Raw genomic sequence first — 26,765 nt, 5'->3', positions numbered from 1 at the left:
TAAAAATTGAAAATCTCCAGGATATAGTCTGTCTCTAAAAATTATTGCTGTTTTCCTTTGTTGTAAATCCATGTGTAATACATGAAGTGTGAACTGTCTAGAGGATGAAATTCTTTGGGACCATCCCAGAGAGAGTCTGAAGCCAGGAGCCTGGACCTTGACCTGGGTGTTCCCTATGTGTGGCAGAATACAAACACTTGAGCCATCACTGTATTCTCCCACATTTTGGGCTAGCAGGAAGCTGGAACCAGGAACCAGCGATAGAAACTGAATTCAGGCTCTCAGATACAAGAAGTGAATGCTCTAACTAGCGGCTCAACTGCCAGGTGAAATGCCCACATTGTTACTTTCATTTTGAATTGTGACAAATCCTTGAATATTCATTAAGGCTGAACTTTCCTGGCCTTCATGTTTTTAATCAACTTCCATACCAACATGTCTCATTGTTAGCCAAGCACACATATTACTGCTGTCAACTCCCTTTGATCATTCTGATTGCTACTTTCTAAATCCTTTTCTTAAATCAAACTTTTCTTTTGTATTTACAGGTTTCTGTATTTTCTTTTTTCTTTTCTTCTGAGACCAAAAGAAGAAGACATCAAGGAAGAACTCTTACACTGGTATGTAGACTCTTCCCAGTGGGGATGTGCCGGAAGTTGCCTGTGGCAGCTTCCTTCCTGGAAGCTTGATTTTTGGATATAACCTAAAAATGAACAACTTGATTATATGTCGTTCTGATGGTCTGGTGTGGATTTGACCTGGTTCAGTGGTGGTGTCATGGATATCTTGTACTTGATATTTGGTCCTGAGAAAGTATGGATTCAATTTCTATATATTCCTCTGGTCCACAAGGGCAGGATGACATGCAGTTTCTCAGCAAGGTGCTGTTGCTGTTTTCAGTAATGAGCTTTGATCATGTCAACGCTTACTTGGTAGTGCCTAATGGATGTTTCAGGGTTGCTTTCCTCATGGATACAGAGCATCATTCTGAATTCCCCTTGTTCCAGAAATGAACAAAGCTTGGTGATAAGGAAGTCTGTAGGGGAGTGATATGAATGATGCTTGTTTTTTTATAATTCATTTCTATAGCTGCTACTGGAGTTGCAAACATGCAAACTTATCGGAGATTATGCTGTGAGTTTTCCTATGTCAGGGAAAAGAAAGGGAAAGACAAAATGTCTGAGTCTCAAAGTTTCAAACAGTACCCACTGCACGTTGACTGTTTATCTTGGCTATGCGCGAAAAAATGTTCCCAAAATACTTCCCAAGTGAGAGCCTTCCATTGTCCAGAAAATATCTTCCTTACTGGTCTGAAATATACAAATTTGTATTGCCTGAGAAAAATACTTTTCCAGGTTCTCTGATTTGAAAATAGCAATCTTGCTAAAAAAGAAGGAGCAGGACTAAGGTACAGCGGCGGATGTATCAAACACTGATTTGAGGAGAGTAAAACACATGCTTGTCCTCAATGCTTTGATAAAATGTTTTAGAAATCAGAGCTGGTTCTCATGAAAATAATGATAATAGTAATAATAAACCCCTCTGGTGGGGTTGGCGGATGACTTGGACCAATTTGTTTTCATTTATTTCAAGTAATTTTGGAAATTAAATGTACCTATGAGCACAAGCTAGACTTGGACTATTGATTTTAGGGTCAATGTCCTTGGCAGTAGGTGTTAGGTCTGTATTTGCATTCATATGTCACTCTCTTCTTGGCATGCAGGACAATGGCTGGTTAGCTTGAACCCTGATGTTTGTGCACATTGTAGCCCAAAACGTTTGAATTGCCCAACTGTGGGAAAATTGGGTGTTTCTCTTTGTGTGTTCTAATGGTATGGACTGATTTTGCAGAATCACTGCAGCAAGCTCTAAATGATGTATGAAATGAGAAATTCCTGTCCAGTGCACAGAGCGAATATATACAGTTCTGTGCAATCACTGTGGGGCTGGGCTATTTGTTTTAATATTTCCTTTAGACATTCAGTAATTTTTTTTGGTGAGTCATGTCCAGATGCTTTTCATTGGTAGATGCTCAAATTTCTTTTTTTCTTTATTTCATACGAATTGCAATGTTGTGTCAATATACTAAATAATGGGATGCTAGATTTTAGAGGGTTTGATCTTTAAAAATTACATATTTTTATAAAAATGAGCATTTTTCTGCTGAAAATTTGGGGAAAATATGATAAAGGAAAATATTAGAAAATGTTTAATCCTGTTATGGAGAAATACTTACTGATTACTTACATGTAGAGTATTTTAAGGTGTTTTTACTTTATTTGTAATTACATTTTATACCTTGAAAACATTTTTATCCTACTGACCTGTCAGTTTTTTCTTCCAATTCCAAGAAGGCTTAAACATCTCCTGTAGTCTATTATAGTGTGATTTCTAATCCCTGCATAGTGTTCAATTATGTAAGTGTACCATAGCCAAGTTTTACTCCTGAGTTTTTCTCTAATTTCTCTGGTAGAAAAAATTTTCTATTAATACTATAAGGTGTATGTGACTTTTAATGATTTTGGTATATGTTTGGTATTGCCCTCTGTTCTCTTTGAAACTACGTGACTGTTCCATTTGGTTTTCTCTTTTGGATTTTGATGGTGCTAATTGGATTATATCTGTAAACTTCTGGAGTAAAACTGATGTATCTCTAATAATGACCCATTCAATTTCCATTGGAAAGCATAATGTGGATTTTTTTTATAGTGGATTTATACTAACAATAAACCTACTACTACATCATGAGAACATTTTGGGGGGGTATGTGCATATAATGTGTTATTTTTATCTCATAGTTTTCTTTTTGTGCCACTTTGGCTCATTTTTTTGAATAAAGGTTATTTGTGCTCTTAATATTAATTAACAAGATCCCATTGTCTCCTCAGACTCCAGCACAGTAGTGTAGATGGTAACTTAGTTTTATTCCTTTTTTAAAAAAATTAGATGAATTTTTTTTTATTTGGAAGGCAGATTTGCACCTGCAGGTTCCCTCCCTAGATGGCTAAAACAGCAGAGCTGAGCTGATCCAATGGCAGTAGCCAGAGCCTCTTCTGGTTCTCCCATGGCTTTGTTCCAGCCTTCACTGTTTGCCAGGCCATAAACAGGGAGTTGAATCGAAGTGGAACGGCGAAGGCACGAACTGGCACCCATATGATATGTTGACACTACGTGGTGTAGGGTTAGCCTGTTGAGCCACTGCTTTGGCCCCAGTGATTAGGATCAGTGTCCACATTTGATCCATTTTGAAGAAGTTCTTTGAAACCTCTGGCTTTCTTTCCAGACTATTGACCTGTTCAGTTTATTTTCTGTTTTTTACTGAATCCATTTTGGGAGCTTATATTCTCCTGTTAAGACATCAATTCATCTAGAATTTAGATGTATTGGTATAGTTATACCCCAAATATTCTACAATTCCTAAAAAAAGTACTGCAACTATCAGTAAATCATTTTTCTCGCTTTTAATGTCTTTTTCTTGACTAGCTTTGCAAAAAATAGTTTTGAAGTCCCTCTCTTCCATTTTTTTGTATTTCCATTGTTTTAAATTTTCTCAGTGGTTTAAGTTGTATGTTTACTTTATTGATCTTTTTTGTTTTTTACATATAAAATGCATAAAATGAAATTTTGCTATGATTTCCATCTCAGTTGATCATATAACTTATAGTCTGTTATATCCTTATTTTATTCATTGATTAATAACCTGAACTGATATTTTAATATCTTTTGTTATACGTAATGCTTTTTAAAAGAGTAACTTGTACTTTTTAAATGGTTGATTTTTTAATGCTGCATTTGTTTTTATGAACCTTTAGTTTTACTGAATTGCTTTGTAAAACATATTGATGACTGAGGTAGGCATTTGGCCTAGTCTTTAAAGATATCCGTGTCCCACATTTAAGTACCTGGGTTTGACTCTTAGCTCTGGTTCTCAATTCTACCTTCTTTCCAGAGGCAGCCTCTGAGTAGCTGCAAGTGGTGGCCCATGTAGTGGGTGTGAGTGAGAACCGGGTGGTGCTCCTGGCTCCCCGCTTCAGTCTCACCCTGACCCCAGCATAGCTTTGGCTGTTGAGGATATCTGGGGAATAAGCCATGGTGACTACTCTTTCGAATTTTTCATTCCTTTGTTTCTCTCTCTTTCTACCTCTAGAACTTTTTTTTTATGCTTTAAAAACATACCAATGATTTTTTACTTGAATTTTGTCGGTCTTCACTTTGGGCATAGTACATACTGTCACATCATCTTTGGGAAGAAATAAAAGATATTTTCTCTGAGGCAGAGAAAGGTACTGACTGTATTTTTTTTTTTTTTTTTGGTCTCCTTTTAGCAACCATGAGGAGTGTTAAATTCATGTGTTTTTTGGTTTTTTTTGTGTGTTTCTTCAGCTCTTATAGGAATGTATACACTTTTGGATTGGGTGCAATGTTAGTCTTGCGTCTTTATCTTCACTTGTGCCACTTTCATATGAAGCCTCTCTTTGCCCACTTAATGTGTTTTGCCTTGAATTTTTCTTTATCTGATATTATTAAAACTCCTCTTTTCTGTTGATTCTCATGTCTTTTCAGCATGTTTTTGCTCATCCTTTTCTGCATCTCATTCCATGGAAAGATTTGTGACTTGCTTTTCCACCGTATCTTTGCACAAGGACGTTTAAGGCATTAGGGTTCATTGTTAGAAACAAAATCTGAGCTTGACTGCTGACCTTCTGTCTCCCTTTTGATGCTTTTGGTGGTGTGCAATTTCTTTCTGTTCTGTTTTTAGACTCTACCATTCTTACTATTTCACCAAATATAGGTTTGGTATTAAATGGTTTCCTTGTTGATTACCTCAAAAATATTGTTTAGCTTATGTACAAGTACACTTTGGAAAGTTTGTGGGAAAAGGAATGTTTAAAAAAAAGTTTATTTTGGCATAAAATATTTTGAAATATTTGTGTAATTTTTTTCGTAAGACAGATTTTTCATGAGGGTTTTAAAGATACTTCACATCTCTAATGGTTAGATCTGAGAGTGAACAGCATTATCTGCCTTCTGCTTAAATGGAAAAATGTAGCAAACTTTTGTCCCCTCCTGCACTGCTTTCTCCTAGCTCTTGTGTGTTGTTGTTTCTCTATAAGATCTCAGCTTTATAACATTTGTTCTGACAAAAATGTGCCAGTTTGTCATGACTGATTCATAATTTGCAGTTTATAAATTTATACAAATGCAAGATAATGGGAAAGCATTTATAATTTTCATTTACCTTTTAAATAGACTTGCTATAATTATTTTGTTATCTCTGTATTTGACTGGTTTACTGTTTCCAGTGAGAGCACTCTATCTTCTCTTTCTAATTTGTAAAAATGATTTCTTTTTTGAAAAGAAAATGGAGATAGCTCCTATCCACTGCTTTACTCCCCAAATACTTAAACAGCCCTGGCTTGGTCAGGTCCAGAGCTGGAAGCCTAGAGCCAACCTGAGCTTCCACGTGAGATGCAGGGTCCCAAGTTCCTGAGCCATTCTTCACTGCTGCTCCCTAGGCTGTGCTTTAACAGGCAGCTGGAGTCAGAACTGGAACCAAGACACACGCCTGGGCGTTCTGATATGGGACTCGGACATCCTAGCCAGTGTTTTTCTGCGTTTTCACCTCTTCTTCAGTTCTATTTTGGCTTATGATGCTGACCCAGCGTGTTTCTATTCTTTTGGGGAAAAAAATAACAAGTTTTAGTTTAGTTGCTCATATTATATATTGTTTATTTTCTGTTATTTACTCGTCTTTATTGTGTTGGTTCTGAGTTTGAAAGGATAGGTACAATTTGGTCAGTTTAAGAGCTTAAAACATTTACATATTGTCAGACTTGAAATGTTCCTGATAACATTCATCAAAAAAATAGGAACTGCTTTTTTAATGTTTGTGTGTTTAAAGTTGGAAGTCCTACTGGATGCCCTGAGATTGAGACATAATAACAGAGAAGTCTTCAAAAGTGGGGACCAATTTATTTCTTCCAAGAGCTATTATCAGTCTCATGATCAGGACACTTCCCTTGTTTTCAAATTGTTTCTGTTCCTTTCTTTTCCTGGCTCCCAATACGATCTGATTCCAAGATGGAGATATGTATCCTAGAAATAACCAATGTAGAGATTACTTAATACATCATGGGTTTTTCTTTTTTTTTTCCTAATTCATTGTATCCATTGTCCAGATGTGTCTGATAAATGTTACTCTTCTGTCCCTCAACCATCATTGATTTTTATTTGCTTTGGTGGCTTGTGTTTCCTATTATGTAATTTTATCTCCTCAATTCTGTCCTCATTCTTTCATTCTTCAGTAGTATCAATTTTCTTTACCTGGTACTTCTGTCTCAGAAAACCTCCCAAGGATGGCACTGTTCAATGGGCTATTTAGCTAAAGAATGGTGAGGCAGACATTCCTTTTCAGAATGTATAGTGAGAGAGATGTATATAGGTTAATGTATGTACTTATCCAGAGGAATATTATAGCTATTTTATGATATTTAAAACTAAATGCCGCAGTTGTATTTTTTTTCCAAGTAAGTCTAAACTTCCCTTAAAGGAAAGCTGAGAAAAGCAGTAATTTGGAACTAGTTGGCTTAACTTAAAAAGCTCCCCTGTGACATCGGAGTGTATTTCATGCAATTGCTTTCTTAGACTTCCTCATTAAAATATTGACTACTCTTTTTCTTCCATAAATGCTAATCCCAGCTCCCATGTACGTGTATTTACATTCCACTGCAGGCAGCCTGCCAGGTTAGAAATAAAACCAATTTGTTAATATCACTATTTCCTTTTCAGCAAAGAAAATATGCATTAAATTAAAGGTTTTCTAAAAATAATAAGCAGCAGCTCCTGTTGATTCCAACCATTTATTTGTCTCCCTGGCTTAGGTGATGGATGGCTCATCTTGAGCTGCCTGCATTTTTCTGCTCATCTCAGCTCCAGCTCTGTGTAAAGCTCTGGATTCTCAAAGGCCACTGTCACAGGCGCTGATATTGGCCTTGTCCAGTTACCCTCATCATTCCCACTGTTGCATTTTTGGCAGTCCCTGCCAGCACCCATCTAAGGGTGCAAAACATTGCTTTTTTTTTTTTCTGATGTGAACAAATGTAGTTAATCCTGGCCGATAACATCCGTCTCTGTTGGAACCTTCTCCCCAGAAATCTTGGAAATCTTCAAACTGCAAGAGGGTTCCCATTTGATTTATGATTCATAAGTGGATCAGTGTTATTAAAATCCACAGGAGTTCTTTGTTCGCCGAGCCATTCTCAGGGCCACCCATCATGCACTTCCATGCACTCTTGTGAACGTGAGCATCCTCCTGTAGCCCACAGCTCCTGCTTAAATAATCCTTCTGTGGAAAGCAACTAATTATGCAGCTGAGCATCAGGTTGCATTAGTCACTGTAGAATGTTTGTGCACGTTGGGTTATCCAAACTTGGAAAGTCAAGTGAACTGTCACTAAAAGCTAACAGTGATTAACCTTATTAGCCTACTTTTCCCGGCTGGATGCTACTCTTTACTTTGCTGAATATCTTACTTATAAAATAGACTGATTGATTCTTTCTGTTATTTCTGTAATCCCTGTGGACCAAAAAAAAAATTATTCGAAAACATCCTTGTAGAGTTTGATGTTAGGAGAAGTTCAAACTGGCCTCTGAACATCAGTACATTTATGTTGTGAATTTATCTTGTTGCTGGTGCTGCTCTTGTACCTGCTGTTTTCCTCTCCAGTCGAATAATGACTGGGGATCTAAAAGGCGAACAGAGCAAGGTCTTGTTAATTGTCATGTTCCTTTTCTACTTTAAGAACAATAGCAAATTAAAAAAAAAGACTTAGTAGATAATTGAGCCCCTTCCTTCCAATTTGGTCTTTGCTGGCTATTGGGTGTGAGGTTCTGGCTTCTTTACCACTCAGAAGCTATAATGTCTATAAAGATCATCAGAGCTGGGAACTGTTTTTCCTTCCTGAGATCTTGAATCTTCGGTGCTTTTTTTCATTTCATTCTCACTCTCTTTGAGAGAGTTGTTGGATTTTCCCTCTTGCACCCTTGTGTTTGTAGTTTAGATTGATGGTGACGTTGAGTCCACTTCTTAAATTCAGTTTGTACGAGAGCTGGTTATAAACCACCTGCTTCTCCATCTTGCTGCTCTAATCTTTGGTGTTGCAAGTGGTGAGCACTGAAACGCTTCTCTGGCAGACGTATTCAGCAACGAAGTGTTGTTTCCCTGAGAGAAACCACCTCATCCAGTGGGTAAGCAATTTATGCCCTGAAGCATGAAGATTTCATAGCCCTTGTAATTTTATCCTTCCTGGTGTCGCTGCAGGTGCTATTTTTATTCATATAAATATTTAATCTTCTATAAAACTTATTAAGCTGTTAGCCTCAATAATATTTTTTGGCAGCAAGTTCCCTAGGTTAAAGGGACACAGTCAAATACAACAGCTTAGCTCAAGTTCACAGTTTTAAATAAAGGTATAAAAAGTGATTTTCTGAGATTTACTAATATACCCCAGCGAAGCTGTTTGGGGTTTGGTTAGGACATTTCTCAATAACGCTGCCACAGTCTCGGTGGAACTGAGCTGACATGTGTGAGAGCAAGCAGCAAGCTCTGTTGAAACTAAAGTGAAATTAGTTAATATATGTCTTTCTCTAGACCTAGTGTGGAGGAAAAGCAGATAAAACAAATCAGCAATGTTCCAGACTTCCTTAGCACTCAGGCCTTCTTAAGATTTTTGCATGACTTTTGAATGATAGAAATTTCTTCCTGTTAAGTCTCCTAAACGTCTTGAGGTAATTGCTTTCTTTAAATACAGGAACATCATTTTTCTTTCTTTTTAGCTTCCATTTACTTACTTACTTATTTTTTATTTGTTTGAAAGGTGGGGAGCTAGCGAGATCTCCTATCTACAGGTTCATTTCCCAAATGCCTGTAAGAGTCAGGGCTGGGTCACGCTAAACCCAGTAGCCTGAAATTTAGTCCTAGTCTCCCTCGATGGTGGCAAGGACTAAACTGAGCCATTACTTACGGACTCCATGGTGTAGACTGCCAGGAAGCTGCTTTGGGGGAGCCAACCAAGCACTTCAGTATGGGATGTCGACATCCCCACCTGGCATGTTAACCACTAGGTCAAATGCTTGTCCTCAGCCCCACTTTTATTGTAAAAACACATGGGCTTTACCAGGTCTCTTGGTTTACATGAGTGGACCAAGCAACCTTGTAAGGTGATTTTTCTTCTTCCTTTCAAGCAGCTATCCTCACCAAAAGAGGGAAAGAGAAACAATATGCTTTTTGGGAATTTGCCATCTAAGACCTCATAAATTAACCCTGGAGTATTGTATGTCTTTGTCTTTGTGGATAATTATACTAAAGTTTGCATTTGCCCTTGAACTTGAAGGACCCTTGTACCTCGAAACACTGCATTGATTTGGAAGGTGTGATAGACCCAGCAGAGGAAGCTTAAGATTCTTATTAAGGTGCAATGAATATATGTGCTATCAATAAAACACAAACCATAGAATGTATGATGAAGTTTTAACTTAGTGGGAATTCTAAGAGTTGTAGGCATTAAGTGTGAGAATTGGTTATTGGCCCAAATGCTTCAAAGGAATGAGATACATGAACCTGACCTTCAGGCAACATGAATTTGGGTCAAGGATTAGAGGTGAGGGCATAGTTCAAGTCAAGGGACACTACCCATTGATAATATCAAAGCTTCATAATACTGGGTGTTGTGTGCCCTATGGGAGAATCCTTAATGCTTCCCATGAGAGCATCTTATCTAGCTAAGGAGGCTTTGTTCATCAACTTGTACCAGCCTTGAAGGCTTCTCTAATAGTCCTTCAGTAGTTACTGTGGGGATGTTCAATGACCATGCATGTGATGGGATGAGCTGTCTGCTAAACATGAATATATTGTATATAAAGGAGCACATCTTGTGAAGAATTGCCTATTTCATGTATTAATGCTTGGCCCTTGTGGGACTCAGATGTGACATGGTGGACTCCTAGATCACCTCTGCTGTGTGGGTAGTTTATCTGCTGACTGTGTATGATGTGGAAATTTGAAAATTGACATGTTTACTTTTTCAGATTTGATGAAACTCATCAGTCCGTGTTTCCAAACTTCCACTCATGTTGCTGAAGATAAATCAGAAAATGAACCATAGAGTGCAGTAAAAAAAAAAAAAGCATGTAGTCACACCTAGTGCCCATCCATCTCTCTGTGATTTTAAAATTTATTTGCATCTCATATCATTCTAAAAGTATATCATCTTGGTGAAGCAGATATCCTGAAATGTATTTCTTTATCCCGGTTGTAATTTTACTTCCATGTCCTTCCCTTGCTAGAAAATAAAAACAAAACTTCCCTGTATCACCCTCTCTTTGGAAATTTTCCTTCTCCTTTTGAAAGAGTTATATAAGCCCATAAGTCATTTACTCGGTGTTCCCCAGGTACCCACTATGTCATTTTTCATGACATTTATCACACATGTAATTACTACTTAATTCATCTCCTGAATTGAACTGTAAGCCTTGTGAAGGCAGGGCTGGTCTTTTTTTTTTTTTTTTTTTAATGATAATCTTCAGCAGATAGGAGATACTCACATAATGTTTTCTGGATAAGTGATTAGATGAAAGATACCTCACAGATGAAATTCCAGCTATCTTAAAGAATTACAAGGAGGAGACAGGTACATCCATTTGCCATCTGAGTTCTTTATGGGTGTTTTGTTTTTGCTCCATGGTTTGTACATTTCCCCATTTCTTTTGGTCCAGATGTAGCCAGGTGGCTGCTCCTGTAAACGGGTGTTGTTGTAAGCCTCATGCTGTTGTTTTGTTTTCTTTGTTACTCAGCTGGTACCAATGATGTTGTTGCTGATCTCTTTATGGTTGAGTGAATGTGATTGCTTCTTAACAAAGTCCAAGATGACAAACCCTGTGTGATGTCAAACTTCAGGATGGGTTTATAGCTATGTGTGGATGCTGATGGACTCTTCCGTTGACCAGTAAGTGCTCAATCAGGGACTGGCATTGCAAAAGGGAGATTTTTCTGATAGGACACAAATATGTGGCAAGTAGGTGGAACTTAGTATAAGTGGCACTGTGCTGTGCATAGAGACTTTAGCTTTAAAATGAAAGCATCTCAGGTTTTTAAATTAGTTGTTAGTACAATTGTCCAAGCCAGCTTTTCTCTGTTTGTGATAGCTCTTCATGCTCCTTGGAAATTTAGGTCAGCATTACACAGTGCCAGCCCACTCCAGTATTGCCCCTAGAAAACAATGGTTCCAGACAGGTAGTGAAAGGTCAACACATTTATTGCCCTACTCACTGACTGTGATGCCTGGTGCAGTTTGAAAAACAGTGACTTGTAAAAGGGTTGTCTTGTTCTGTATTTTTTTTGTCACTTTTTCTAGAATGCCTTTTGAAAGTAAAATCATTTTGTCTCTGAAAGCAGTATGTGCAGAAAGAAATTCAAAGTCACTATGCTGTATCTCTACTGGGCCCTGCTCCCCAGACTCCCAAGGAGGTGGGCAGCCTTTTGAGTCTTTGAGAATGTAGTGCAAGTGAAAAAGTGCGTGGGGTTGGGATGGGAGGAGGTTATTGCTCCCGTGAGGAAGAAATGCCTGCTGGGTCCTGAAACCAGGCCAGTTCCTGCTCAGAAGCAGTCGTTTCTTGGCACTGTGTGTCACTGATTTTATTTTAATGTCTATGATTATAGTTTCACTCTGACTTTCACGGCTTATGCTTTCCCAAGCACATTCATTCCATCATTAACAAATACTTGTTTAGCATCTCCTGTGTCCAAGACACATTTTAGATCCTGGGGCTGTATCACTACCTAACATGAGCCAAGAACTCTCCAACCCTGGTTTTCTGTTACCCTGCACACTCTCAAGGAGCCAGGAGGAACTTAACTCCCTCTAGGAAATCAAGGGTGGTATGTGGTTTTACTGTGAAAGTGGAAACCAGGTCTTTGTGCCTCCATAGAGCTACACCACTGCTTACCCTAGAAAGACCTGCAGGGCAGGATGCTGATCAAGACCGCCTTGAGTCCATGCCCATTGCATTTGTCCTTGGACTGACCTTCCAATGGTCCACCTATTATCTTGCTTTGAGAAATGATGTGCCATGTGCAAACAATGTCAGGAGAATCAGACACAAAGATGAGAAGTGAAGTATTGAGTTTTAAATCTTCTTTTTGTGTATTTGGAAAGAAAAAGGTATATATGCATCTGCTGCAGAGAAAAGGTGTAAAATGAAAACAGTTTGCTGAAACTCTCACATCTGTCAAGACACCACTAATCAGAGTGGCTTTCTTGCCCCCCTCCTCACCTCCTTTATTTTTTATTTTTTTGGAAGGGGAGGGATGACCCTGCTGAGTTTTGGAGTATGCCTATAGCAGCTTTTAGCAAATCACAATCCCAGCAGTAGGTTCAGCTTTGAAGAAAGATTTACAAATCTCTCACTGCTTTATAAATATCTGCATTTATATCTTAAAGAAGAAGAAAAAGCCCTCACGGTTGGTCTCAGCCTCTTTACCCCCTCTCCCCCGCCCACTCCCCTTTTCTTGCTTTTCTCTTTCAGAAATTAAAGATTGTGATGTGTGCAGGAAATGAGGGTCTATAAAATTGTGATAAAATGTTCCTGCAAAATTGCCTTTGAATTTTCGCCTTGAATTGCAGGCGAAATGAAATTGTTCGCTTTCAGCATTGCTTTGTTTTTGACCCCTTTTTGTGAATTCTCAAAGGAAAGAAACATATTCCCATCTTTTATAGTAATCAAATTTATCTGGCATCTCTCAGCCTCTTGAATTACTTATGCTAGAGTTGGCCAGCCTTGGGAAGGCCGGGGCTGGTTTATTTATTTATTGTTCTAAAGTGAGGGTTTTTGACACGAGGCTCCCTCAGCCTCCTAGGGGGCTGTGGGAGAAAAATTGAAAGTGCTTTCTGACATCCCCTGCGTGTGTTCTGTCTAAATGCGCATATGTCTTGGCAGGGTAAAAGATATCCAGCTAATGAGGACTAATAAGAAGAACTTCATGATCAGAGGTCATGGGTGCTTAATTGAATATTTTCACATGAAAGAAAATAAAAGATCTCATGCCCCTGATGTAAAATGATTTGCAAACAAAATCCAAGGGGAAAAAAATTTACAGAAGCACAAGTGATTGGCTGTAACCTTGGTTGGTAACTAGTTAGTTTTACCAAAAATTACTTTCTGTAACAGGTGATGGTCTCATGTTGTTATATCAATGCTTGAACATGACTGTCTTTCGAGCACGTCACAGTGCATGATCAGGGATTGCGTTTCTCCTGTTGTCTGCTGCAGTTCTCTCTAACTCACCTGCTCGTGCTCTCTCTCTCTACCTCAACCTCGCCTGGTTACTCCCCCCCGAAGATCCCCTGTGAATGTGGCTCATTCTTTCCTTTTTACTTCTGATCCCTCATGTCTGCCTTTAGACAAACACAGAGAAGAAAAAAATAATGAAAACTAAGCTGTAGGTGAAAATCTGCAGAAAACAGAGCTGCATTTCTAAACAATATCTTCCTTAGATTGGGAAAATAAAATAGTGTGCATTATCAGAGAAGATATTTGAATAGTGTCTTTTTGCTTGTGGCCTTAACCTCTACCTGACTTCAGCTAAGAATTAGGTGAAAGAGGCCATTTTGTGAAACTGCTACTAAGGCCTCACACATCCTTTATTAAATGTCTATTAAGCAAAGTCTGTGATATATCCGACTGCTGATATCCTTTCCTGCCTATGCATTTTCAAATGGCATTGAGTTAACTCTGAAAAGGTCTAAGCAGTAGTTTCCTTGTTTTTCTATCATTGGTTTACACACCAGCAAATTCCATATACAAGCTGATCTTCTTGGGGCCAGCAAGGTGTTTTATCAAGGTAATCCTCCACCTTTGCTGCCAGCATCCCATATATCCTGCTTTGAAACCCAACTGCTGTACTTCTGATCCAACTCCCTGCCAATGTTCTGGGAAAACAGGAGAGGATGGATCAAATTCTTGGGTCCTTGCACCCACGTGGCAGACCCAGAAGAAGCTCCTAGCCCCTGGCTTTGGATTGGCTCAACTATGGCCACTGTGACCATTGTGGGGTGAACCAGCGGATGGAAGATCTTGATCTCTCTCTCTCTTCCCTCCTCCCTCCCTCCCTATCTCTCCATCTCCCTCCCTCCTTCCTTTTGTCTGTTAATCTGCCTTTCAAATAAAAACATACCAGTCTTTTACAAAAGTCTGCTCTTCTTGCTACATTTTTAAAGGCTTTTGTGGTATTGCTAGCTTATTATTTATATAAAAATCAGGATTCCTTCTAAGTTTGTTTTTATTTTGCAATGATTCACACCCACACACACGCAACCACACACACACACACACACACATATTTTTAACAAAGATCCATCAATGCAAGTTTTAGGAAATATGAAATATACTCAGGAAGAGATGTACTCCTGGTAGTGTGAGCATTTTCCATGAGCTCTTTGCTTCTGCAACCCATGTGGGGTTTGAAAAATAAGAAAAGACACTGACACATGTGTCACCGTAGGAGACTGGCGGCTGTCTGCAGACCAGTGTTTTAGTAGAACAAATCTTAGGATTAGATAAGTCAGTGAGTTCAATGTGAGTGGGAACATTTATGTAAAGTTAATGTCATTTGATTGCTTTGAGAAATATTTATTTTAACAATCATTGTCTGTAAATGAAGTTCTAATTAATTTATGCAGCCAGAGGAGTCAACAAACCCACTTACTACATTTTGGTTTTGATGCAAAAGAGAAAAAATGACTTTTCAAGAAGGTGCCAGGGTAACTTTTCAGGGGCTCTGGCTGCAGCTATAGATTTCAAGGGGTTGTGGCATCTTCTAGGAGCTGTACACAATAGATCAACAACTTACATTTTCATGTCTCCTTTTACCTTATAAAAAGCATCTTTCATGTTTGTGTAAATACTTTAGTCCACCAAAAAGATTTAAAAAAACAGGATTAACATGCTTCCTAATTGTGGCAGTGAAGGAGCAGGGAGTATTTATTTGGAATAATTTTATAACCATCCCGTTCTGCAGTCCCCTCAGGGGAGATAGAAGCACGGCTCCAGTCCGCATGCCGTATTTCAGTGTAGCCAGTTTTGCGGTGGTGCCGATGAATCAATTTAGTGTGGGTTTGTTCACATCTGAAAGAAAAAGTTAAATGCCGACTTTGAAAGTAGAGAAACATTCCAGAGATACCTTTTGCTTTCAAAAAGCCTACGTTTGACTGTGATCCTTAAAAGCTTTTATTGAACTATTTTCTTTTTCTGTTTGCAAAACTCACAAAAGGCTGCTTGGTTAGCCCTCCCCATATTTTCCCCCTGGTTTGTCCTAAATTTTGTCTGGGGATAATAAACAGCAACAGTGTTCAATTTCCCATTCTGCATGTATATGCCAACATAGAAGGCTTTTATTACAAGGAAAGAAATCAAATCATTGTCACCCAAAGTGCTAATTATGTCTGATAAATGTATGGCATACATTTAATGCAGAGAGAGCTTAGGAAATGATACACCTTCAGTAATTACAGTGACCAACCTGGCTCCATCAATCTAAATGTTTTTTCAATCCACGTTCATTTGGGTGGCTCTATTTTTTATTAAATGGCTTTCTTAAGCTTCAACAGACCCACTTGCTGCTAATAAGGAAACTTGCAGGAAGTATTTTGGAACCGTGTGCGGTTAGGCGATGCATAGCCAAGTGGATGTGCACAGAGATGGCAGCCACCCGTGAGCGCAGCAAAGTGTTCTCTCATGGGGGCAGCAGACCACAAGCACACCATCCTTAGCGTGTGCCATTCTGTGCTTGCCTAATGAACTTGTGTATCCACTTGACTAAGAACACGGCATTTGCCAGAAGCCTGAAACCCCTGCAGACTATGGACACCAGAGCCTCCGGCACTTTCCCTGGGGACATTAAGGCTGCCCTGGGGAGCCGCTGCTGTGGCTGCTGCTGCTGCTGTTTAGGAATTGCTTCTCTCCCCTGCTCCCCTCTGTGAAAGAAAGCCACCATTCTTCTCAGAGCTGAATTGTACATGGTCTCTAATTGAACCTGACACCCTTCTACAAACGAAATAAAAGTAGGTTTTAATTAGACATAAAAAGGCTGATTGTCTTGGAAGCTGCTTTAGGGACCTTCTCCGCTACAGTTCCTGTGACAGACGAGGCTGCCAAGATGCAGATGCTCCCTGTGCGTGACTCAATGTCTGTCACCGGCTCTCAGTATGAATGTGATACCAAGTGGTTGCGGTGGGCCGGCTTCCACATCCTTTTTGTTTGAGTGTCAAGCCAAGGAGCGTGCTGTGGAGGCCATGCGCCTTTGGACAGACTTTTCTCATCCTTCACCAAATCCAGGCAGCCCTTCTTCTTGTCCTTTGGCCTCCTTTCTCCTTCTTTCCTCTCTGTCTTCTTGAATTCCCTTCAACTTTTTATCACTCTTAACTCTCTCTCAGATTTTTCTTCCTTATTATTGTCGCTTCTCCCACCCCCCCAGTTTTTAACAGAAAGCTCCTAATTCTGGAATCTGTGTTTTAAAAGGTGCTTGAGAGGTTCAGCATTCCTCCATTGCCTTTTGAATAGGTATCTTGGAGTCCATATGGCTGCTGAGAAGTTAGCAGTACCTGCTTGAGAAGAAGTTGTTCTTAGTAACTGCTCAATTCTCTGTTACTGTTTTTTTTTTAAATCATAAAGCTGGAATTCAGAGTTTTGAATGTTACTCAGTTATGCAAATAACCAAGTCTAGACCACAGATGTAATTTGTGGAATGCCTGTGTTTAGTCTTTGCTAAATTTTTAATTGTCAGTTTTAAAATTTTTCTTTTGAAGATGTGAGGCTCAGAATTTTTGTTTATTTTTATCACTGAGAGACAGGGAATGAACTCTCATCCACTGGTTCACTTCCCCAATGACCCCAATAAAGCACTGGGCCAGAATGAACTTGGCACAGGTGGATGGAGGCTCATTTCTGAGAATCATCATCTCTGCCTCGCAGGACTTGGATTACCAGGGAACTAGAGTCAGGAGATGAGAGCAGGTATTGACTCCAAGCACCCTGATAAGGGATCTAAGTGACCTTAATGGCATCTTAACCAGTAAACCAAGCACTCTTATTTTAGTTCTTTTAAAAATTGTTTTAAATTGGGGCTGACATTGTGATGTGGCTGGTAAAGCAGCCACTCTTTGGCAGGCTTCTCATACGGGTGCTGGTACAAATCCCAACTACTCTACTTCTGATTCCACTGCCTGCTAATGTTCCTGAGAGAACACTGGAAAATGGCCCAAGGCTTGTGCTGCTGCATCCGTGGAGGAGACATAGATTCAGCTCTTGGCTCCTGACTTGAGGCAAGCCCAGCTCTGACTTTGTTGCCATTTAAGGAGTGAACCCATGGCTGAAAGTTCTTTCTCCTCTCTGTGCCACCCCCTGCCAGCCAATCTGTAACTGTTCTTAAAATACATAAATAAATCTTATTAAATGTTTTAAATTGCATTAGAGTTAGTGTCATTAAAAAATGATAATACTTGAATTTATCTAGTTGGGTTCTGATTATAAAGATAGGATGACCAGTCATGCAAACATTTTTAAATACAATTAGAAGGATTTTCATTATATCCTGAAAAATTCTCAGTGTGAAGAGTATTTTACGACAATCTTCAAGAATTTAAAAGATGAATACTTCCTGAAATGCTAATCTTCTAGTTGAACAAATTTAATTAGAATAGACACAAGAATAAACTTAATTTTAATTGTTATGCTCTCGTTTCACATTAAAAGTTACATGTAGTTTTCTTTGATGTGAGCTGGGTGGCTGGGCTGTAGCCAGGAGCCAGATGCCACATTTGGGTAGCAGAGCCACCACCACTTTCCCTCAGGATCTGTACTTGCAGGAAGTTGGATCCGGGAGTTGAATCAGAACTTATACCCAGGCACATGGAAAGTGGGACCCCAGAGGAATCTCCACCATTGTGCAAACAGCCACCCCTGAAAATAAATCTTTTTACATTGCTTTTAAGAAACGTGGTAGAACTCATGTTTGAATTGTAAGAAGAGTGAGACAACAGGAATTAGAACCTTAAAATGTGTATGACACTGTATCTTTCCCAGTTACATTTGAATATAGTTAGGACATTTGATCTTAAACTTTGCGTTAGAAATGGTATACTAGACAACAACTACTGTGATTGCTTCAGATTTTCTGTGTGTATAATACAGGATGATTTTAAAAAAACAGAAGGCGCTTACATGCGCACATGTACACAAATACATATAAATGTGCATTGTATGTTTCATGGTACTTGATAAATAAAGATGCTGTCTACCTGCCACCTGGACTAGGGAGCAGGTTGCTATCAACACCTAGAAACTCTCTCTTGCTCTGTCTAATCCTTATCCCTGCCCTCCCTAGAGATAAGCCCATCGTGCCTTTTGAGCCAATTGTTTCTTGGCATTGCTTTAAAATTGGACAGCCCATGTAAGAAGCATCCCCAGCTTTTAGTTTTTCTGTTCTTCATATAGTAGTTAATAAGTTAGATGCTTGGATATGTATTCTTTGTTACTTGTTTCTTTTAGTCAACACTGTGGGAAAGACTTCATTTGAGAATAACTGCTCAATATTTAAATTGTGTAAAGGACTGTATAATAAAAATGTTTGATTTTGCAGGCTGTTTAGTTTCTCTTGCAACTGAAGATCATTCTCAAGTTGTGGAGTTTAGACTTACAATGCTCTATAAACTATGTCCATTGCATGGAAATTGGAATACAGATTTTGAGCTTGGATCCTTTTCCAGGCTGGTGGTTACATGCTATGCAGGGCAGGGGCTGTGAGCCATAACTACAGCACACGTGATCAGGAGAGTAACATACTCCACAGCACACTGTAGTTGTGGAATTGCATGAGATACTTGGTACTTTTAAATAAAAGCTTTTTTAATTAAATGGTTTTTGTTTTCCCAACTGTAAGCTCATGTAAGTGTTCTGAGCATGTACAGCGTAGTGTAAGCTAAGCTAGTATGTCCTGTAGATTCGGGGTACTAAGTACATTTTGACCTGTGCAGTGGGCTTCATGAAAAGTTAGGTTGAGTAGCAAGTGTAATCAACCCAGAGTGTGAATTAGGTTGGTATTCCAGTTACACTTTATAAAGTCAGGGCAGATTTGGGTCTATTGTTTGCAGTACCTGATTTTTAGTGATTGATTACCTATTATTTGCACATTTTCATCATTGCATAGTATTCCTTTGTAAGATCACACCAGAATTTATGTAGCCATTCATTTTCTGAGGAGCATTTGAATTGTTTCCAATCAGGGATATTGAAAACAAGAAAACACTCTTGGATACCAGGTGCGTGTGTGTTGATGCAAATGTGAATGTATGTACTTTGAACTAGGAACAATGGACTCCTTGTTATAATGTCTTCTCAGCTTGACTGTTAAGTGTCAGTGTTTTTGAAAGTGGGTTTTTAATTTTGAAATTCACTAGTAATGTTTTAGAATTCATGTTACTCAGAAGTTTCCTCAATACTTAGTTATATCAGACGTCTAGATTTCAGCCCATTTAGTGGCAGTGATATTACCTTGTGGTTTTTGTTTGCATAACATGTTTATTAATGATCTTGTTCATTATTTTTATACATTTAATTTTAAAATAAACTTAAGATTTAGTTATTTGCAGTTTTCAGTATTATGAGTGGTTCCTTTTTTAAATTTCTGTTGCTGGTATAGAGATACACAATTGATTTTGTCTCTTGATTTTGTATCAGGAGGTGTGATGGAATCTTTATTGATTCTTTTGTCTGATTCATTTTTGGATTTTTTTTACACATACACATGGGAATTTTGATGCTTTTCTTTTATGCTTTCTAATCCTTATGTATTTTGTTTCTTTGCCTTGTTACACTGGTTGTAAAATCTACAGTATTGAGTGGAAGTGATGGAGACATCCTTCTCTTTTTCAACAACTCAAGAGGGAAGCGATTCAGCATTTCAAAATTAAATACAATGCTTTCTCTGTTTTTTTTAAAAAAACTTTTCATTTAAGACTTTTAAGCTATCATTTTTAAAAATCCTAAATGGGTTGTTAAATAACAGTAATTAAAATGATTATGTTTTCTTCTTTGATCTGTCCATGGGGTGAAATACATTAATTATTTACTAATGCTAAATTAAACTTGCTTTCCTTGTATATAATGAAATTCATCATACTCTGTTATTTTGTCTTTGTATTACCACAATTGGATGGGTAGTAAATTTTGTGAACTGTTACCTAATTTCCGAGTGACATTGACCTCTAATTGTTTTGACTGTGTTATTATTAGGGGTTGGTATCAAGGTGAAGTATGCCCCATTTAAAAAAAAATATATATATATATATATATATATATTTAGAAAGCATTGGGCCAGTGGACAAATTTTTTAATATTGTTTTGTTGAAAATTCATGAGTGTTTAATAAACCCCACTGGTGGAACCATCTGGGTCTTAACTTTTTATTTGTGGAGACATTTATACATACAGTTTTACTTTGAAGTATCTAAACAGTGTTGTTTTCTGACCTTTTAAAAGTTTAATTTTTTTGCTGTTGATGTTATATTGGGACTCTTAATTGACTGGGATGATATTCTACCAGCTCTAACTTCGGACCAGAAATGGTCTCCCCAAGAAACTGTTCAACCCATCTGGACAATAAGTAGCTGGACTCTATGCTTTTTATACGTTTGCAAGGAAAGAGTCTTGATTGAATTTGAACTGTAATACTGCATCAAGGTGGAGGAATCCACCAGGGGGGAGGGGTGGGGGGATTCCCAGAGCCTATGAAACTGTCACATAATGCAAAATAATTAATAAAAAGAAAAAGTTTAATTTTTTGTATTTAAATAAACACACCTAAACTGCTGCCCTCTGAGGGATCCTGTGTGGAGCTGAGGGTGGAACCCAGGCACTCTAATGTGGAAAGCAAGCATCCCAGGCAGCTGCTGAAGCACCAGGCACAGCACACACCCTTGTGATTGGAGCACTTGCAGTTGGGTTCCATTTCAGTATTCATACTGCTTTGTTATGTGACTTTTCTCATTTTCTCTATGTGAATCCCTCAATTTTTTTTGAAGATTTATCTTTGTTTGGAAGGCAGATTTAGAGAGAGAAACTAAAAAACCCAAAGATCTTCCATCTTCTGGTTCACTGCCCAAACGGTGGCAACAGCCAGAGCTGAGCTGATTTGAAACCAGGAGCCAGGAGCTTCTTCTGGGTCTCATGCAGATGCAAAAGCCCAGGGACTTGGGCCATCCTCTGCTGCTCTCCCAGGCCACAAGCAGAGAGCTGGGTCAGAAATGGAGCAGCCAGAATACAAAACAGCATCCGTACAGAAAGCTGCTGTGTGCACACGGGTTATTAGCCTGTTGAGCCACCATACAAGCCCCTCCCACTGTTCTGAAATGTTACCAGTCTTGTCAAGACCTAAATTTTGTAGTTTTATTCATATTTATTCTTTTTCTCTTAGATTCAGTTTGTGTTTATTATATTCTTCCTTCTGCTTTCACTTCTGTTTGGGTTTTTTCGTTTTGGAAACCAATATCATTGCATTTCATAATGCATCCAAATATTTTTTCAGAAAGTTATATTTCTTTAGCTTTACCCAATAAGTTTTTATGAGTATGAGTTCTTTTATACTGAAGCTTTTCTCTAATTTCTAGACTTAAAGATCTTTTCTAGCTTTATTTTTGAGTAATTATTCCTAACTTTGTGAGGATCTGATCAGCAAATGTGTACTGTATAATTTCATCTCTTTTATTGATCATCATTTATATACCAGCATGTAGTAAATTTTTAATGGGCTTCATGTATATGTAAAATGCATGCTGCATAGTTGTTGAAAACGTTCGATTTTGATTATTAGGTCAAGTTTGTTAATTATGTAGTTTAATTCTTCTCTGTCTTTATTGACTTTTTTCTGTCCATCCAATTAGCAGGACACATGTGAATTAAATGCTTATTGTTATAAAAATGACCATTTTTTTGTTTTAAAATCTGTTGGGTTTTTTTGCTCATATGCCATTCTTTTGATTGCTATGTCCTATGGTTCTCTGTCTTCCTAGCATCAGCTTTTTATATCCCATTTTTTAGGCTTGTCTTTTGTAAGTATCACAGATATTGATTTTGTTTTAATCCAGTCAGCCAGCATTTTTTAAAAACCCGAAGCCACTACTTCATTCAGGATCTAATGTAATCATCCTTGAATTTTCCATTCTGTTTCATATTCTGTATTTGTCTACACTGTTATGTATTCATTTTTCTCTCTTCTTGAGTTTGTTATTAATTTACTGTTCAAGATTGGATTAGTTTGGAAGTTATACGCTGCTTCCCTTCTGTTCGTGATCTTCTAATACATATACGATCAAATGTTTTGTGTTGAAACTGTGTGTTGACCTGGGAGGCAGCAAGAGATTGTTCAGTTACTTAGGTCCTCACCTCATACATTAGTGATTTGCATGGAGTTCTAGGCTCTGGTTTTCATGTAATCCAGACTGTTCCATTGTGGGCATTTTGGGAGTGAACAAATAGATGGGATTCCCTCCCCTCTCCTTGCCCTGCTTCTCCAAGAGAGAAATAAAGTATAGTAGACTTTGAACTCATCCCCAAGATATATTTCAGCATTTCTGCAACTATTCAAAAATCCACAAAAAAACCTCCCAAAATCCAAATAGTTCTTGTCCCAAACCATTCAGATGGTGTGTACTAAGCCTGCATACCCATTTTGTTTTATTTAGGATTGTGTGTCACAAGGCATACAATTTTCTTCTTTACTCTTTTTTTTTCTTCCGCCTTTCATCTTCTTTGAATTGTGATGATGTTTTTGTAACTTTAGAATGCTATATTCCTTGAAAGTTGGTGCCAGCATTGTGGACATTTGTGCTGATTTGCCTAAAACATGTCCTGTTTCTTGAGTTGTCCAGGTTTAGTTATTGATAACATCATCTTTTCTGCTCAAGAGTCCTGATTTTAACAGTAAATTGCATGGACCCCTTGAAATGAACTTGCTTATAAAGATTGAGGTACGTAGGGTATGGAGTGGGGTTCTTACACAACTCTTTGTTGTTGCTTGCATGATTATATGCCTGTTCAAATTTTTCCTCTTGAGCCAATTTGGAAATATATAGATTTTCCTAGGGAGACATTTGTTTCACTTGGTTTTTGGAATCTATCAGGATGCTGTTAGTGAACGTCCATTTTCCAGTGCCATCTCATCCTGCCCCCAGCATCTATTTTCTTTCCTATTGGTGCCTGTTTTCGTAGCAGACACGTGTCTATTTTATGTAGTTTTCATTTGATATATAAAATTTAGTAGGTTTTGTGTTTTCTTATTTAACCACCTCTACTTCTTGGATTTTTTTTTTTTTGACCTTTCTGTAGCTTTTTAAAAGTGGATCGTTTAGTTAATGCCTCCTTTTTTACTTTTCTACAAAACACAATACAAACCAACGAACATCACCTGGGCCATGTCTCTGATTGTGAGGTGGGCACCTTCCAAGTAAGTGTTATTCATGGTGTGTTTGGGGGGGAAGACATTCTGTTTTCTTTATTCATGACTTGATTTTGGAAGTTAATGCTATCTCTAAATTGTTTCAGTATAATCTGAAATGTCAACTTTGAATATATTTGTTTACTAGCTCATTTCTTTCTTTAGAATAACAGTTTTGGAATAGAATTTTTATCAGGTCCCCCTTTCAGTCTTTTGCTACACCTTTCAGTGTTTTCCATGAGAAAGATCCCGTCACTCCCGAAACATATCAGCAGAACAGGGGGCTGCCCACCCCCTCACTTCCACAATGTTGAGAATTACTGGCTTTTGCCTTAAAAGAATGAGTGGGGATTTCATTACCAGGGTCTTAGGTGTGCTCAACCTATGGAGTTATGAGTAGCTCCAAGGCTGGTGGGGTTAGGAGATAAAGAAATGAAATCAAGGTACCAACATGTTGAACTTGGATGGGCTGTCCAAAGTTCTCTCTTAGCCATCTTATTTTGACAAGTCAGAAAATTCAGCCACATTGTTTCTAATTCTTTGGAAATTTGTCTCATTAAAAAAAATTCTCTCAACAATGGCTTTTCTAAGTCCTACGTGTTGAGTTCTTTATTTAGCGGAGGGTTAAGTTTGTGATTATAAGGTAAGTTGAAAGTATGTCATTGCAGAAATTACAAGAAAAATAAGAAAGGAAGGAGGAAAGAGGGTGGGAGGGGGAGAAGGGTAGAAAAGTATTATTATGCTGTTAAAACTGTCTGTGAAATATATGAAATATGTTCCTTTATTGAAATAAAAAATTGTGTGAAAAATTCTCTAGCAGATACTCCCACATCACCACTAATAAATGCTTACTCTACTGAGTTACTTACTAAAGAAGATAATACATGACATCAGTGTATGTATCCTCCCAAAACTTGGGTTTGTTGAGGACAAGATAGACATGCTTGGAATAAATTCTGTGGTTACTGATGGTCCTTTAAATGCTACATTTGGAATCCCCAAGAACATCTTTTATGGTCATTGTCAATAGGAAAAGTAAGCATGGTTTTTGGCAAGGAAAGCTTTGGAGCTCACAAGCTTTCCCTATGCTGCCTGGTGGCTTGGCTGCGATCCTTCATCTCAGTCTATGAGGTTCTTTGGCACTCTTAGCTACCATCCTGCTTCCCCCACCCCAAGCCTCCACCACTCACCTGCCTTGCTATGCCAGATAAAGTCAGGCTTCTGACAGCATCCTTGGCATCAGCCCAGTCATTTCTGCTTTGGTAGGTCTTGAGGACACTCTGTGGCAGACCTCTCTGGCTTCTTTGAAGAAATGCACGTAGGACATAATGATATTGAGGAGGAAGACACACACACACACACACACACACACACATGAGATCACTACTGCTGGTAGCCCTCTGACACACACATGCAGTGCCTGTGTTCATGAGCCTCTGGCCAGGTTGTTAGGAGCTGAGTGTACTCCAGAGAGGATCAGAGAGAGTCCTGCAGGTAGTCTCGGGCACATCAGGGGAGGCATCTTATGTAGAGAACTGGATGGATGAGAAGGGAGGGAAAGGAAAAGGCAGTCACTGGGAAGTCTGCAGAAAATCCAAGCGAGGTACACAGCTGGAGAAGAGACTTGGGACTCCACAGCTGGAGGAGGACAATGTGGGAGTCTCCCTGTTTGCAGATCCCAGCCTTCCCCAAGAGTGTGGCTGCACACATGGAGGAGACAAGAGATCCTCGTCTTAGATTCAACAGAAGAGGGACTGTAATTTGTGTGTGAGTGTTGCAGAGGAATGTAATTGTTGACTTGGGTAAAGGTCTCATCTGCAGAAAGTAATTTCATCTTATGTCTAAATCACGAGGCCTTGGAGCAGGGCACTGTTCCTCTCACTGTGGCAGTAAAGGAGATGCCAAATACCAGAACAGTTTTGAGTAGAAGACCTGGAGGGAGAACGTAGGCTTATTGTTTTTTTTTTTAAAGATTTATTTATTTTTTATTGCAAAGTCAGATATACAGAGAGGAGGAGAGACAGAGAGGAAGATCTTCCATCTAATGATTCACTCCCCAAGTGACAGCAATGGCTGAAGCTAAGTTAATCCAAAGCCAGGAGTCAGAAACCTCTTCTAGGTCTCCTGTGCAGGAGCAGGGTCCCAAGGCTTTGGGCCATCCTTGACTGCTTTCCCAGGCCACAAGCAGGGAGCTGGATGGGAAGTGGAACTGCCAGGATTAGAACCAGCGCCCATATGGAATCATGGCGCGTTCAAGGCGAGGACTTTAGCTGCTAGGCCATGGTGCCAGGCCCATGGCTTATTCTTAAATTATGAGGATAAAGAGAGAAACAGAAGAAATGGGGTACAACTCATGGTAGAGATGGACCTCAGGAGGGACTTTTGTTTTAGGAGTAAGTTAAGCTTGTTTCTAAGTGGAGGGCAAGATGGAAAGAAATGATGACGGTACAGGGAAATTGTATTTTGGAGATTGTTAATATGTTAACCTGTTTGTGAACCATTCCCTTGATTTTAGCCTAGACCACATATTCCTGGGAACCCTGGAATACCAGAAGCAATTTGAATAGGATTTGAACCAGTCTTTAGCTTTAATGAAAAGTGAACTTAAAGCATACTCCAGTACGTTGCTGGCCACAAATGAGTAACTTAAAAAAAAAGCGTGTTTTAGTTTGCATCCAACTGAGGTTCACTTACTAAGTCTCTAGGAACTGATTATACAAGGGGTCTTCAAAAAAATTCTTGTAAAGTAAGTAACTTCAAAAAAATTAATGCATGCATTTCAAGTTTTTTTTGCATGCGTACCAACATAAACTTATATTGTTATTCCATTTGTATGTGAATTTTTCATGGAAAATCTCCCAACATAAATGTTGTTACAATTGAGCAGGGGGAAATAATATTCTTTGACAATCTCCCCAAAGGGTTCGTGTGTACTTGCAGTCTAGAAGAGCTGATCTCTTGCAGTTTTGCTTAATCGAACTTCCATTTCTTGAAAACACTATGAAGGGCTAAATTTCTTCACTTAAAGATATTTTTTTGAATGCGCTACCATGTAAATGATCTAAGAACTGATTTTCCTAAATATTGTTTTTGATTTTTTTACGAAAGGTATGGGGAGAGCCTCTGCAGAACAAAATCTCTGTTCTTAGCAGTTCTTGTATGTGACCCTAAGAGTTAAACTGCTACGCTGGGGGATTTTTCTTTAAAATTAATTTAACTGAAAA

The 26,765-nt window shown here is 38.6% G+C and overlaps 1 long non-coding RNA gene across 1 annotated transcript in view; it reads left to right on the top strand.

The window, feature by feature from the left end:
• Positions 1-569: 569 nt before the first annotated feature.
• Positions 570-26,765, top strand: part of LOC131482273 (uncharacterized) — a 444,806-nt gene continuing 418,610 nt past the window's right edge. The window contains exon 1 of the long non-coding RNA XR_009246844.1: positions 570-620. This is a non-coding gene — a long non-coding RNA (uncharacterized LOC131482273). The remainder of the gene's footprint in view (positions 621-26,765) is intronic.

This window comes from Ochotona princeps, chromosome 16 (assembly GCF_030435755.1).
Source record: "Ochotona princeps isolate mOchPri1 chromosome 16, mOchPri1.hap1, whole genome shotgun sequence".
Taxonomy (NCBI): domain Eukaryota; kingdom Metazoa; phylum Chordata; class Mammalia; order Lagomorpha; family Ochotonidae; genus Ochotona; species Ochotona princeps.
The sequence above is the reverse complement of the archived record's forward strand: the minus strand, read 5'-3'. Positions and strand labels throughout refer to the sequence as shown.